A 15558-nucleotide genomic window follows, 5' to 3' on the forward strand; every position below is an offset into this window, starting at 1 on the left:
TGCAAAATGGTAACTGTGGCAACTAAAATACACTATAAAGGTCTACACCTCTGTATACACCTCAATTTGTGGCAGGTTGTCTATTTGTCATTCTTTTTCATATAGGCCAATGAGCAGTTAAATTGAACAAAGCTTTCCTCCACCCCTCCCCTTCTTCTTCCTATTTCTCTCTCTCTTTTTTTTCTCTTGGTGTGGCAGGTGCCTAGATTTTTATCTTTGCTCAGGACAATGAACGGGCAGATGATCAGGTAAAAGCAACAACGAGAACAAAATCCCACATACAAATGTAACTTAAAAAATAAAAGAAGTGAACAGTAATTCACTTAATCTTCTTCTTACTATTAAATCATAGCTAATTATGAAATAAGAAGACAAGTACATAAGTCTTAGTGAATGTGGTTGATTGGTAAACAGGGAGTGGGACTAGACAGGATTCTTTATTTTATTTTGGCATGTGTATTTTTTGACTTTTTGCCCAAGTAAACTCTTTGTTTTTAAGCCTCAGTCGACTATTGGGAGTTTGAAGGAGGTATTGTGACAGAGCTCACCTGTGGAGGTTGTTTTTTACATTAGCCACTTATATTAAATAATTCTAGGATGGCTTCTTTCCCCCCCTAAACTGACTTGAAAACCACCACAATGGCAATAAAAATACAATAAAACAGAGATCTGGTTTTCTGGCATAATGATTGGGGAACTGTTGCAGTTGGCTGTTGTAGTGTAACAACCCCTCTCAACATTTAGTGGCTGAAAATAACAGTCATGTAGTTTTCCTGACAAATCAATATGTCTGTGGGGTGGATCCACTGATCTGGGCTAGACTCCGCCCATCTCAGCTGGGCTGGCTCAGTCCCTGTGGTCTGCAGGAGGGTTGGCTGGGGCTGGCTGGTCGTGGCTGGGGCTGGCTGGTCGTGGCTGGGGCTGGCTGGTCGCAGCTGGGACCACTCCGCTAGGCTCCCTGAGGTCTCTTTCCCCTGGCAGACCAGTCTGGATTTGTTCGCGTGGCTGTGGCAGGGTCCCATAGAGAGTGGAAACGTGGGAAGTCTCCTGAGGCCTAGGGTTGAACTGGACATGATCTCTGTGATGTCACTCTTGGGGGAAGCAAGTCCGAATTCAGGAGGTGGGGAAATGGATTGTGCCTGGTGGGAGGTGCTACAAACCCCCATTGGAAGCAGGAGGGAAAGAATTGGGGCCATATTTGCATCCATGTTCCTCAGAAAACTTGAGTATGCTCAGCTCACATGATAAACACCTTATTTTTAGGGGGAGAGTAATATAAAAATAAACATCATGTGTGAAAGAAGTTCCCATACCCAATTTAGAAACAATCTGGTTTATTAAAAATAGAAGCACCCCCCACCCCCAATCTTTTTTCAGATTTCTTGTTTCGACCATTTGTTGATTTTTCTACTCAATGTAGAGAGAGAAACTTTTGTATTAACTTACTTCTCTGTTTTGGTTCTACTTGAATTATTTTTGGTTTTGTTTATCACTATATAATCATGGAGCATAGGCTTTTAATATCATGGGCTTATTTTCTATTCTTCTGAGTTAGTTTTAGGTATCTTAAAATAAACTGCTACCCACAGAAGAATACTTTAAATTATTGTGTGAGAGGGGAAAATATGATTCTTTAAGAAATACTGGATGAGGGTGTGCGTCCTGGTATGAAAGCCAATGGGGGGCTGAGGGGACAGTGGAGAGCAGGACAGACAAAGTCACAGTCCCCATGGAGCTGCCACTGGACCAGGGTGATGACGGGAGGGGAGCAAACCGTGAGTGACGGTGGACGTGGTCAAGGAAGCAGGGCGTTGGAGAGCTCCATTTAGACAGTCCATTCCACGTCCATGTACAGGCGAGTGGAGGAGACGAAAATGAGGCAGAGACTGTTTTAAGGAAAAGATGTCACCCATGCAAAGGGGGCGGGGGTGGAGAAAGGTCCAGGGTAGAGCAGACCCTGGTGAGGCCTCGAGATGCCTGCAGGGAGTGTTGTAGGAGCCGAAGCCTGTGTCTGTGGAGGCGCACCCACCGGGGTGCTTCCCTCCCAACAGCGCCCCGCATCTCTGGTGGAGCACTGCCTTCCGGCCTCCAGACTTCACCTGGCCCCAGAGTCCCAAGAGGTGGAAGTTCTTTAGCAGGCCCGGGTGGCGCGGGGTGTGAGTTCCCCAGTGCCCGTGCCCTGAAGGGCGCACCTCCCCAGGCCGCTGCAGAGCTGGGCTGGAGCTGGCCTCCGTGGGGCGTGGCTTGACTTCTCACTCTCGTCTTGTCTTCTCTTCTTCGTCCTCTCTCTCCCACTGGTTTTCCTGGAACACCTGCTGATAAACGGCTCTCACGTGAATTCTCGTCTCTGGAGATGATTTTGAGGTGCCCAGTCTAGGCAGCCAGTAAGGCAGAAGTACAGTGAGCAAGGAAGGAAGCACAGGATCAGGTTCCAGAGACAAGATTAGGCTGTTGCTGCCACAGGACAAGCAAGGGCAGGGCATAGCCTGACTTATTTTTTTAAAGATCACTCTGTTGACCAGGGTGGCAATAGCTGGAGGGAGAATAGGTTGGAGGAGGGCAAGAGCAAAACCTCAAATCTGGTCCAGGGCCAGTTAACCCCCTGTGCTGTCATCTCTACCAGTTTCTTTTTATCCTTTCCATTGGAATGAAGTGATCTGCCCTTTGGCTGTGCCTCAAAGGTGGCGTGAGGAGGAAAAGGATTTGCATAAACATCTTAGAGCATTCTGGAAAAGAAGCGCCCAATAAAAACTACTATTATTATTGATAAAAATAAAAATAGCAATGCAAGCTCGGAACTAGCCTCCTGAGAGTTTTCTCACGTTAATGGGAAAATTAAGTGTTATACTAAAGACTAAAGCGAGTTTCTAGATTTCTCCTTTGTTCCTGCTCCGGTGGGGTGTCGAAGCAAAGCAGTGGATGCGAATATTTGTGTCCCAACCTGGTGCACCCTGGAGTGCCGAGGGGGGGCTTCGGAAAAGGGGCAGTGACGGAAGCAATGATCTAGTTTTTTCCCTGGGGGGTGGGGAGACTTATTTTGAAATTAAAATATAATTTATAGTTTTGTAGATTCCTTCACATTCCTCTCACTTGTCTCAATTTAAATATTTTTTGTGCCATAAAAAGATTAAAAAAAATATATATTTTTTTTAATCCTCACCCGAGGACATTTTTCCATTTTTTGTTCAGGTAGAGTGGGAGGGAGAGAGAGGAACAGAGAGAGAGAGAGAAACATCGACGTGAAAGGGACACATCGAGTGGCTGCCACCCACACGACCAACCAGGGCCGGGGACAAACTGCAACCAAGGTACGCGCCCTTAGCGGGAACTGAACCCGGGTCCCTCTGGACCGCAGGCTGACGCTCTAACTGCTGAGCCAAACTGGCCAGGGCTAAAATATTTTTCTGTTTAAAAAAATACCAAACTGCCCTGGCCGGTTTCGCTCATCAGTTAGAGTGTCAGCCCATGGGCCAAAGGGTCTTGGGTTTGATTCCCGGTCAAGGGCACATTCCTGGGTTGCAGATCCCCAGCCATGGTGGGGTCGTTTGAGAGGTGACCAATCAATGTTTCTTTCTCTCCCTCTCTCTTTCTCTCCCTCCCTCCCTTTCACTCTCAAAAAAAAAAAAAAAAAAAAAAAAAAATCAATGAAAAAATACCCTCGGGTGAGGATTAACATCAACAACAAAAAACAAACTATTGTATAAACGTAGATAAAACTGTTGTTGAAAAATATCAGCTTATGCTCTAGATAAACACACACATACACTCTCCATACAGGGCAAGTGAGTATGTGTCTCTGTGTGTGTGTATGTGAGTGTGTGTGTGTGTGTGAGTGTGTGTGAGTGTGTGTGTGTGATGTGAGTGTGTGTGTGTGAGTGTGTGTGTGAGTGTGTGTGTGTGCACGCTTGGTAGACTTTCTCCGCTTGCTGAAAGCTTTTCCATCCCAGTGTACGAAAGTGACAGATGGATCAGCAGTGGCTGAGAAGCAGTTACACGTATCTGGCCAGCATGGTTTTGATTGTATGTTGGGTTGTCAGCCAGCCACACACCAGAACTATCATTTTAGGGGACTGGAACAGAATTATTCAATGTCAATGGGAAGAGAGAGGCAGGGAATGAAATAGGCACTCTGTGCCTATGAAATAGGGGAGGGAGGGTGATGGGGACAAAGTGGGAGGTGCAGTATCAGTTCCACGTAAGAAGTTCCCTAGTTCCCGCGGACCTCTTGCTCCTCTCCATAGAAAGACCATCAGTGCATTTTGCAAAAATGCACTCAGTAAGGCCTTAGCGTAGTTGAAGCTTCAGCCAATGGAGTTCACACAAGAACTCACCGAAAGCAATGCATTCTGGTATTCAGGTTCAATTGTTACCGTCCCCAAGTTTTCATAATCAAAATCTCAGCTGAAATAAACATGTAATGGGCAGTGGCCTTTGGCTTGTATGTCCATATCTTCAACTAACCCTGTAAATACTTCTTCTCTCAGTGGGTTTCTTTTTAAACCACACAGCAGGTGTAACCTCAAATGCAGTAAAAAATGATGGATGCACTTGACTGTCAGAAGAATAAATATTTAGGCTCAGCACCTGAGAAGATTACATACCTCAGTAAGACCAACAAATCAAAGAGGTGTGTAGGAAAACACGGCAGTGTTTGCTTTTCTACTTCTCCGTCAACACCATTCTGGTGCTTTGCTGGATGTGCTTTAAAATACACTCTGCTTGACAAACGATGGCAAAGCTCACCCAAACAACCCAGTGCCGTCTAACTCTCCGATGATGAGGATGCTCTGATAAAGTCTTCTTTTGTTCTTCAGGAAAATCCCCAAATCGAATAAGTTGACTCCCCAAATCTCTCTCTCTCTTTTTGTCTCTTATCTTAGCATCTCATCCATTGGCCCCTTGAAGATGGTTTCCAGGGTTGGTTTTTAAAAAATGGAAGAAGGAGTGACAGAGTTACCTGCAGTATTACTAACAGCTGCCACCGTGTAGCTTAGGTATCTCTGAGACCCAGTTCCCAGCTACCTCCGCCTCCTGCTCCCTGGTCCTCATCCTCCCCAGTCTTGTCATGATGTGGGCTCCCCTGTGGCTCACCTCAATTGCTTGCAAGCATTCTAACACCTACTTTTGAGGACTGCTTCTTCTTTGCAATTTTTAGGCTTTTAAAAATTATAAAATATAACATTTCCCCTGTAGAAAATCAGGGCCTAGAACACAATAAGTGCTTAACAAATATGCATTGAACGAATGAAGGAATTAAAGATCATCAGAAAATATAATATAGAGGAAGAAAGATTAAGAACCAATCGTAAACCCATCTTCCATATATGAACAGTAGCGGCACATCTTAGTTATATGTGTCCAGATATTTTCTGCAATTCTAAAACCAAAAATTAGATCATTTTGTCTCCATTGTTTTGTTCCAGCTTGCACCCCCTTAAGGTGAACATCCTCCCATTACAATACATGGTCTTATGCATTATACTTTTTATTTTATTTTTTTAGCAGGAGGGAGAGAGAGAGGAAGAGAGAGAAAGAAACATCAACATGAGAGAGACGCATTGAGTGGTCACCACCCACATGACCCCTGGGGACAAACCACAACTGAGGTATGTGCCCTCAGCAGGAACCGAACCTGGGCCTCTCTGGTTCAAGGGCCAACTCTCTAACCACTGAGCCAAACGGGCCAGGGCTATGCATTATACTTTTAATGGATACCTAATAGCCCACTGTATAGAATATTACTATGAATTGTCTAACTAAGTTCCTATTGTTTGACATTTAGGTTGCTTCTATTTTTTGCTCTTGTAAACAATACTGTAGTAAACATCCTTCATAATATTCTTCAGTTTTTGCATGTACTTTTAATGATTTTTTTAAGATTAAATTCTCAGAAATGAAATATGTATATTTGGGCTAAAGAACCTGTGTATTTCATACCTATTGACAAGGCAGCCAGGGAAATATCTCTTTGCCTGAGCCCTGAGGCTGATCTGTTTCCAACTGGAACTCTGAATTATAACCTCCTTCAGAGTCTGTGTCCTTCAGGACCAATGACTTACACAGCAGATGATCAGTAAGTCATTATTGAATCAAGTGATTTGAATATCCCTTTCCCATGGCCTCAACTCTCGCTCCCTCAGAAACTGATTTCCCTGTACAGCTAAGAAACAAATAAGCAGGAAACCAGAGCGAGAATAACCTTGTGTTTTCTCTAAAATATCAACTCCAGCTCAATTAATTAATCTAGGCCAGGGGTCAGCAAACTACAGTCCAAATCCAGCCTATACCTGTATGGCTCGTAAGCTAAGAATTGTTCCTACATTTGTAAATGCTTGGAAAAACTCAAAAGAAGAATAATATTTCTTAAATCATATAAATTTTATTTTCAGTGTCCATAAATAAAGTTTTATTGGAATAAAGCTAGGCTCACTTATTTATATCCTGTCTATGGCTTCTAAAAAAAATATACGTTTTTATTGATTTTTTAGAGAGAGAGGAAGGGAGAGAGAGAAAAAAACATTGATGTGAGAGAGAAACATCGATCAGCTGCCTGCTGCACGACCCCCACTGGGGACTGAGCCCACAACCCAGGCATGTGCCCTGATTGAGAATCGAACTGGGACCTCTTAGTCCAAGGGATGATGCTCAATCCACTGAGCCACATCAGCTGGGCTGTCTATGGCTTCTTTAGTGCTAACACAGCACAGCACAGTGATTTCAACCGAGACCATGAGTAAGGCCTGTATGACCTGTAATGTTTACTATTTAGGCCCTTTACAGAAAAAATTTGCTGAGCCCCCATCTAGACATTAACCAATCCAACCTGAGTAATCCAAACCCTAGAAAAATGAAATTTGCAATGACGTTGTCACTAAATTAGCACTCTGAGAAAGCCACAATCATTGGCATTTCCACTGTGTATGAGTGAGATCTCACCATCTTCTATTGTCTCAGCTTTGACCCCAGCATTCCATTGGTGAGAAAATCTAGCACCTTAAACCCGGGCTCCACAAAGTACTCAGACAAGGGGTTTTCACTGTGAGCACTGACAGTTTACCAAGTTCACAGTTTCAGCATCATTGATACCAAGTCCTGAGGGCATGCTTTGGCTAGTGTGGCGGACGAGATGAAGTATGGCTCCCTTATTAACTTGTCAAAGTGCGGTGCAGCTGCATCATTTGCTCACCCATTTGCTTAACTTAAATAAAGGTTGGTGGTTAGGCTTCTGTTGCATTGTGCTCTCCTGCTAATTATCAGTGTATTTGTTTTAGAGACAATTAGCCACCTGGTTCATTTTCCCATTGAAGTCAGGTCATCATGAGTTACATCTGCTTTCAGGCCTCCTCAAGTCCAAGACATAATAAAAAGATGATGGCTATGATTATATAAAGCATGCGGGGTTGGGCATCAGTGGCACAGCATATTGAATTCCCAAGGAGGATTGAGTTGCATCATTGTCCTCACAGAAGCTTCTCTCTGCCAGTCACAAAAGAAGGGTGTGAACCGAGAACTCTTGTGCAGAGCCGGAGTCCTTTAGCAAGTGGAGAGAGTTCTGTATTTGCAAAGGTAGACACTAATAATGGCAAAGCAAAGTGAGACAGAATTCCTCCCTGGGGCGCTCTGCTGATACAACAAAAAAGTGACAAGTAAGCACGTCTTAGTGCTTGCAGAATTTGCATAAAACTGAAGTTGTTCCGACCTGTGGGTGTTGCCTTTTTAAAAAATGTGCCCGATAATGTGACATAATAGTATGCAGAATACACATTTGCTTTGATAATCCCATATGTTCTGGCAAAACTTAGCATTTTGGAGCTAAGACTTCATTATGCTAGGTCCTTACTGAATCACATTGATGATGGTGACACGTTCGCAGCTTTCTGAAGTTGGGGAGTTCAGGGTCTATGGCGTTGAGGCAGCTTGATCACATGGGATGTTGTATTCCGAGGTTGTTCCTTGTCCATAGAGGGGAAACCAGATTTCCGAGGCTTAGTGTAATTAATTAAGTGTGGGTAATTGCTGCGGAGGGCCTGGAACTGGATTCTGTAGGGAGTGAGTGTTGAACAGTTCACTCTGGCTGCCTTCATACTACTAGTCAAGTGAAGACTGTAAAGTGAGGCGTAGTGTTGGGCAAAATTAAGCATCTGTAAAAGTTTCCAGGGACAGGTCAACAGGATACCCTTTGAAAACCTTTTAGTCTATGCACCAAGATGGGATGTAACAGGGAGTACATGTTTCAAACAGAAAATCAGCAAGTTGCTTAGGCACCAAAAGAAATTCCAGTTCACAAAAACACTCCACCCACAAAACTTTCTAGATTATGGTGCTTTTCACAAATCACAGAGGTTTACTTGCAACATATTGTCTAAGTTGAATCAGTAAAGACAATGTGAGCAGAAAGCCAATTTGGTACTGTTTCCCAAAGTGAACCCTGGCAGAACATTGGCTCCATGGAATATGGTGAAAATGAGATTCTGTGGTCTCTCAATTTTAGGAAAGAGGGTGCTCAGCTAAGTTAACTCAGCTAAGTTTGAAGTTTATGTAGGCCCGCTGGGAGCTTTTAATATGCTAATGATCTTTTGGAAATTTGCATTTCCCAAATTTATGAGGTCACAGAACTCCCCCCGCCCCCTCTTTTTTCTGAGTATCTGTTAGGAATACTGTTCTGACAAAGGCTTGTTGAGAAACATTGCCCCAAAGTGTTTGCTCTAACTCAGGGCTTTATTAAAAACCCCAAAGTAAGTGCAAGTCAATAGTTTGTGGTGGAGGGCTAACCGCCTGGACCAGGCAGGCTGCCAGTGTGTTCAGTTCACCTGCTTATTGATCTTCCTTCGATCTTCTGAGGGCTTGGTCTTTTCCCACAGGTCTGATGTCTGAGCGTGAATAGTCCCACCTTCAGTTTATTTTTCACAATTGTTGCCTTGTGTAGCTCTGGGCTATGCCTTGAAATAGTAAGAAAGAATTGTTGCATCAAGAAGCAAGCCCACAACTTTTGATCACTTGCATAAAATGTATTAGTCTGAAGATACATTGTGTAGTACAAAGCATGTACCCGTGAGTATGAGGGGGTGGGATCCCCCTAATTTCCTAATACAGGAGAAAGTCATCCAGCCTGATTGTACATCCCCATTGGTGGCGTGTGAGTTGTAATGTCTGAGAATGTTTGCCAGTTACATAACAGAGTGTGGAACATAAATAACACGGATCAAGTGAGAAGGCAGGACCATGGAGGTCACTGTCTTACGCGCATTGATGGATCACACCGGCATTTTAGGGACAGGAGTCTTGGGACAGCAGCTCCCTACAAAAGCATTTCCGTTGTCTGGGTCTATTTTTGTTGTGCTTTTCTGTGGACTTTCACAAGGCCCTTGTAAACGTAATCCTGTTTAGCAATTATGATTTAGTTCAATTGGCTCCACTCATTAAGCTGTTTAAACTTAGATTTAAAGAATGGTATCCACTTTGTTCCTTTACACAACTTTGGGGGGAAAGTAAAACATTTAAAATGAGTTTCTTGGCAGAAAACAATTGACGTAAGACACCAAAGCTTACTGTAACTTTAATGCATACATTTTTCTTCTTTAAAAAGGACTTTATACACACACACACACACACACACACACACACACACATATTTTTTATATAATCACATATCAGCAGCCTCAGGGTTTTAAACTTGTTAAAAGCAGCTAAGGAAAGACCAAAGGATGTCATTCATGGAAGCTTGATAATGCATGAAAGAAAGACAGAGTAGTGGTTTTTTCTCCTCCCAAGGCATGCTATTGAAGGGCATATCCTTGAAGATGCTGATTCTCAGATTGCTAAGTGGGTGTAGCTTAGGATTCAGGGTCTGTGTGAGTATGTGGCTCCCAGGCGACATGCTGTCTTTGAACCCTGTTCTTCAAGGCTATCACCTTACACCCTGCCGGCCTCATCTCTTTAAGATATAATTAAATAACTTTGCGCATGTTGGTAATGGCCTTGGGAGGCATTTAGGAATGACTTGAAGGAAACAGAGTACATTCATGACTTTCTCAGGTGTATGTTTTAATCAAAATCAGAAAGTCTCAACATGTTGAACTCAGTAGACTACTGGATACTGGGCAATACGCCCGGGATGATATTTGAGTTTGCATATTAAGAAGTAAGGGAGAAACCCCCTAAAATCTCCAAAGGTGTTTGCATTGTGTATATGCTTGGGGAAACACAGGGCAATGAAGACATTTTCATGGAAAAACAAAGCAGAAATTATTTTCTTCCTATGGCAGATGATCTCATGAGATGCACACCTTTACAACTGATGAAAACTTTCTTTTTATTTTAGTTGTGAGAGATTTATCCTAAATCTGATATTCATTTACATTTTTGGTATGTTAATTGCCATCTTTCTAATATATGATTTTTAGGTTTTTATTTGTATTTTATACTCATCGTATGGTGCTTAAAAAATTATGACTTTATAAATATTTTGCTTATTTTAATGTAACTAATGTAAACAATTACCATTTCAAATTTATCTCCAGGCCAAAAATTCAAACCAAACAAGACAGCAGTGTTCTGTTGCAGATGCTTCTGTATCACCCCCTTTATTTATTATCTGGGATCTCTGAAAAGATTTCTAAAACTCTGATTTTTCTTCTTTTTGTTCAGACTATCAGATTTTAAAGATATGCTCAAGTTAAGGAAATACCTTTTCTTTTCCCTTTGTAGTCCTCTGAAAACTTCCATCTCCCACTGCTATGGTCGGAATGTGTCCCTCCAAAATTCATATGTTGAAATCCTAATTCCCAAGGTGATGGTATTTGGAAGTGGGCCTCTGAGAGGTGATTAGGTCATCTGGGTGGAGCCCTCGTGAATGGGATTAGTGCTCTTATAAAAGAGGCTCCAGAAAGACCCTTCTCCCCTTCAATCATGTGAGGACACAAGAAGTCTGCAACCATAAATAGGACCCTCATCCAGCCATACTGGCTAGCATCTGGTCTCAGACTGCCAGCCTCCAGAACTATGAAAAATAAATGTTTATTTATAAGCAACCCAGTCTGTAGTATTTTATTGTAGCATGCTGAATGGGCTGAGGCACCCTCAAAGGGTCCAGTGGTGAAGTAGTCACTGGTTGGAACGTTAGGACCCATGGGGAAGTCATTGGGTGCAGTTTTATCCATCAATCTCATCCCAGACAAGCATGAAAATGCCCAGCTCTAAAAAAGATGGCCTTCTCCCACCATGTCTACATGAACTTAATAAAAGAGAGAGCAATATAAAAAAGGCTGGAGTTGGATCATAAGAACTCAGCAAGAGGAAAACCAATTACAATGAATAATAAGCACTGAGATTCAAAATACCAGATGTTTTAAAAGGAGACTCTCAGAGAATGGGGACCTGCTTCAATTCAGCATTGAACATTACATTATAAAAGGGCTATTTTTAAAAATAAAAAAGAATTAAGGAAAAGAAAAAAATTAAAAGAATGTCTAAACTGTTGAATGGCTTGCTCTTTGTCCTTGATAAATGTCAATCACATCTCCTTCCTTCATTCCCAGTTCCTTTGGAGTGAGGATGATCAGAAATTCACTGACCTTCAAGTAGAAACCTGAGTAGGTTCATTGGAATCCCCTGATGTTGATGGTATGATTCTTTGAGTTTCTTGACATCATTGTCATCTTCACTTTGAAGCGACTGTCACAGCTGTCCTGTGCATTGAGTTTGAGGTTGAGGTATTTTCCTTTCTTACCCCCCTCCCCCCCAATTCATTCCTCAGTTGAAAGTTTGCTTTCTGATTAGATATTGTGGTGGTGGCTTCTCACCACTGAATTCTTACTATAACCACCCCCAGAAGACAGAATCCTGCACAGGAATTGACATTGTCTCTCTTTCCCACCACACCTCCCCCAGCACCATGTCTTTTCCCGTCAACAGTCTTGAATCACTTTAGGAACTAGCTAGGAATAGGGATTATAAAACCACATGGAAGGTTGTGTTCAGGCAGCATGACTTAAAGGTTAGGTTGCAGACTTTAAAACTATACACTCTAGGTATAAATTCTAGGTCTGCTACTTGCTGAAGTTCGACCTTATGCAAGTCACTTCGCCTCTCCAAACCCTGGTCTCCTCATCTTTCCATAAGGGTGATCTCCTCACAAAGCTGAGGGGAGGAATAATCAAGTGTGTAAAACACTTAGCACAGTGCTTTGCACATGGTAAGTTCTAAACCCATCGTTGCTGCTATTGTGACCATTGGCACTAGGGAGTAAGGGAGAAATGTAAGACCTGGTTGTTGTCCTGAGCAAATGAAGAGCTTTCATCAGAGGCAGGTGTGTACAACACACACCTTCACATAAGGACTAGGGAACATTGAAAAGCAAAGTGCTGGAAAAGAAAGCTCAGGAAAAGCTAAGTAGAGAAAACTTAGTTGCAAACCTGGAATTTGTGCTGGCTTCTGAATGACAAGAAAACGCAGTAAGTGGACAGAACAGAAAGACCATTCTGGTATCAGGCAGGTGGGAATAGGCATAGAATACTTGGCCAAAAGAACCAGATGGCTTGTGTTGGGGAATATTTCATGGTTAACACATGGTGGATGCTCTAAATCCACTTGTGGATGAAGGAAGAAAGATGTTTTCAGATGTGTAAGATGAGACCAAATGAGGGAGAGACTTGGGTGTAAGATGAAATGTTTCAGCCCAACATATAGCAAAAGCCAAGTTGAGAAAATAACATTTCAGGAGTGTTATTCTAAAGAGGTCATCACGGTAAACGGAAGAAAAACGAACCTGGAAGCAGAGGGATCAGTTAGGATCAAGGGTGATAACACAGACTTCCGCAGTGAGAATAGATAGAGGAAAGAATATGAATAACACGGATGAAAATAGCTCTTCCCCAGTCACTTTCTGTTCCCCTGTCCTGTCTTATTGCCTCCCAGACACTTCCCACAACCTGCAAAGCCTCATGGGAGTGGAGATGAAGAGAGGTAGAGGATTTACCTCTGGAGGTCAGAGGCCTCACTGCCCCTACAGTGTGGCCTGATGTGTAAGCTGTGTCAAAGGGGTAGAGGGCAGGAAGTACTGTTAAGTTTTAGGTTGTCATACTATAAGTTGGAACAAGCTGATTTGGGAAGAAATGATGATATCATCCATGCAACTGCTCATCCTTTCAACAATAATACTTGTCGAGTGCCTACGTGGGAGCCATGCAGACCAGTTGTAAGGCACAGACTCTGACATTGGATGGCTCCGGTTGGAGCCCCGTGCTCCACCAGTCTTTACCTGGAAGGGACTTTGAGCAAGTTACCCTCTGAGTCTTAATTTTGTCCTCTGTACAATGGAGATAATAATAAAACCAGCTTCACAGGCTTGATGTGGAAACTAACTGACATATGTATGGTAATCTCACCGTACAGTGCTTGGCATTACTAAGGGCTCAGTAATGGCAGCTCTTGTTTCTACCACGTGCCAGGCATTGTGCGGCTGTGTTGAGGGGGCAATGAGACAAGGCAATGGGGGTATTCTAGAATTCATCAGATATGCAGGCCTGGTGTTTCAATGAGACGTCAGAGCAAAGTTGCTTTGATTTCATTACCTGTTGATGTGGGTTGCTACTGCTGGCCACGCAACAGTGGAAGGAAACCATCTCCAAAGCTATCCCAGATAGATTTTCTGGAAGGGACTCATGATAACAAAGGACATTGCTCTCAAGAAATGAGACCTGAATATAGTTCTTTAAGAGGAATAATGAAACAAGTTAGACATGGTTTTTCCTTTTCTTTGTTCTTTTTCTTGTAACTCAAAATAATCCTAGAAAATGGATGGTAAGATAATTTCAAAATCAAATGCTTAATGATCTTTTCTAATTCATAAAAACTGTGGGTACTGTGCTATGGGTAGCTGTGCTAGGCAGCAGGAAGAACGAGAAAACAAAGCTCCAGATATCTGGCAGAATAACCCAAACAAAAGCTTCATCATAACCCGGGATAGTTTTTGACTATCAAAAATATTTTTTAAAGTATTTCTGACATCAAAGAAAAAAAAAGAGAGTTTCACTGTCTCTGACATTTCTAGTTCAGTGCCTTACTAATGGTTTATTTTTAAAGAGCAAATTTTAATGTGCAGGCAATAAACTAACTGGAACCATAACAATAGATTGTTGGGACTGAAAAGGAACTTGGGGATAATTTTAGTCTTGTTATTCTGTAGACAGTGAAACCCAGAGACTGAAAGGGATTTCCTCAGAGCCACACAGCCTGTGGGTGGCAGAGCTGGGACTAGAGCCCATGTCTCCTGATTCCTATCCCGTTCACTAAGTTGGTGGCCTATCATTAAATGGACAAATGTCCATATAGGGGACACATGAAAATAATAGGGCACATGACCATCAGCCATCAAACCTCAATGAGGATCCCTGTGACTTGCATTTATCCAATCTAGTCGTGTTCATCCAAGGCCCAGCGCAGCTACTGACATCTCCAGGACAACAGATTCAACATGGACTCTTTATCTTTGCAAATGGCACCATCTACCCTCTGGGCTAAGTGGAACCTGAGCATCATAATGATTTCTCTTTCTTCTCCCAGAACCAACTATTCAATAAATCTCATCGTCTTCCCTTCCAAGGTCTCCTGGAATCCTTCTACCTCTCTTCTCTCCACTCCCTCTGCCCCAGAGAAAGCCACCCTCACTTCTTATCTGCAATACTGCTGGGGCCTCTAAGAAGCCCCTCTGTCCTCTCCTTGTCTCCTCTCACCTCCCTGCTCAGTCTGGTCTTCACACGTGGCAAGTGATCACTCGAAAATCAAATCTGGTTATATTATTGTCCTGTTTATTATTATTTATCAATGGTTCCCATTGCCCTCAAGATAAAATCCAAACTCCCTTCACTTCAAATACGAAGTGCTGCAGAACTAGCCCCTGATTATCTTCCCTGCCTCATTTATTCCTTTATTCTCCTCCATGTCCCCTTCCTCATATTAAATTTTGATTTCTTTAAATGTTTCACACTCTCATACATCAATCTGGCTCTTTGTATGTGTTAGTCTTTCTTCCCTGAATACTTTCTCTTTATATCTTTGCCTGGTTATTTTCTAATCATCCTTTAGATCTTTTCTTAGATATCACTTCTTCCAAACAATTCTCTCTGACCCCCCCAGTCTCTCAATTTGTCTTGGTAGATTCCTTCTCTTCACTGAAAGAGCAAGATGTATGTCCTCATGATAGCACTCATCACACCTTATTGTAATTGTCTATCTTGTGTTCTTCCTCTTTAGACTATTAGCTTCATGTGGAATGGAAATCATAACCAACTTCCGTGTAGAATACCAACTACCTATTGCAGTTCTTGCACATAACCATAAGTAACTGGTGAATGAATGAATGAATGAATGAATGAATGAATGAATGAATGAAAGAAATGAGCTGTTATTTATTTTCTAAAATTCCCTGTGGGACTGAGAGAGATTGACTTGAGTGTTGAGGATGGGTGAGGATGGTTCAGAAAGAATATCCCAGATTGGAGTTGGGGAGAAAGCAGAACTCATTTGTCCCTCTACCCCTTGGAAGTCTAATAAAGAAAA

At 42.5% G+C, this 15558-nt stretch overlaps 1 pseudogene; it reads right to left on the reverse strand.

Moving 5' to 3' along the window:
* Window positions 1-11468: 11468 nt before the first annotated feature.
* The window catches only part of LOC118633561, a 106080-nt pseudogene continuing 101990 nt past the window's right edge, over window positions 11469-15558 (reverse strand).

This window comes from Molossus molossus, unplaced genomic scaffold (assembly GCF_014108415.1).
Source record: "Molossus molossus isolate mMolMol1 unplaced genomic scaffold, mMolMol1.p scaffold_m16_p_18, whole genome shotgun sequence".
In the NCBI taxonomy this organism is placed as follows: domain Eukaryota; kingdom Metazoa; phylum Chordata; class Mammalia; order Chiroptera; family Molossidae; genus Molossus; species Molossus molossus.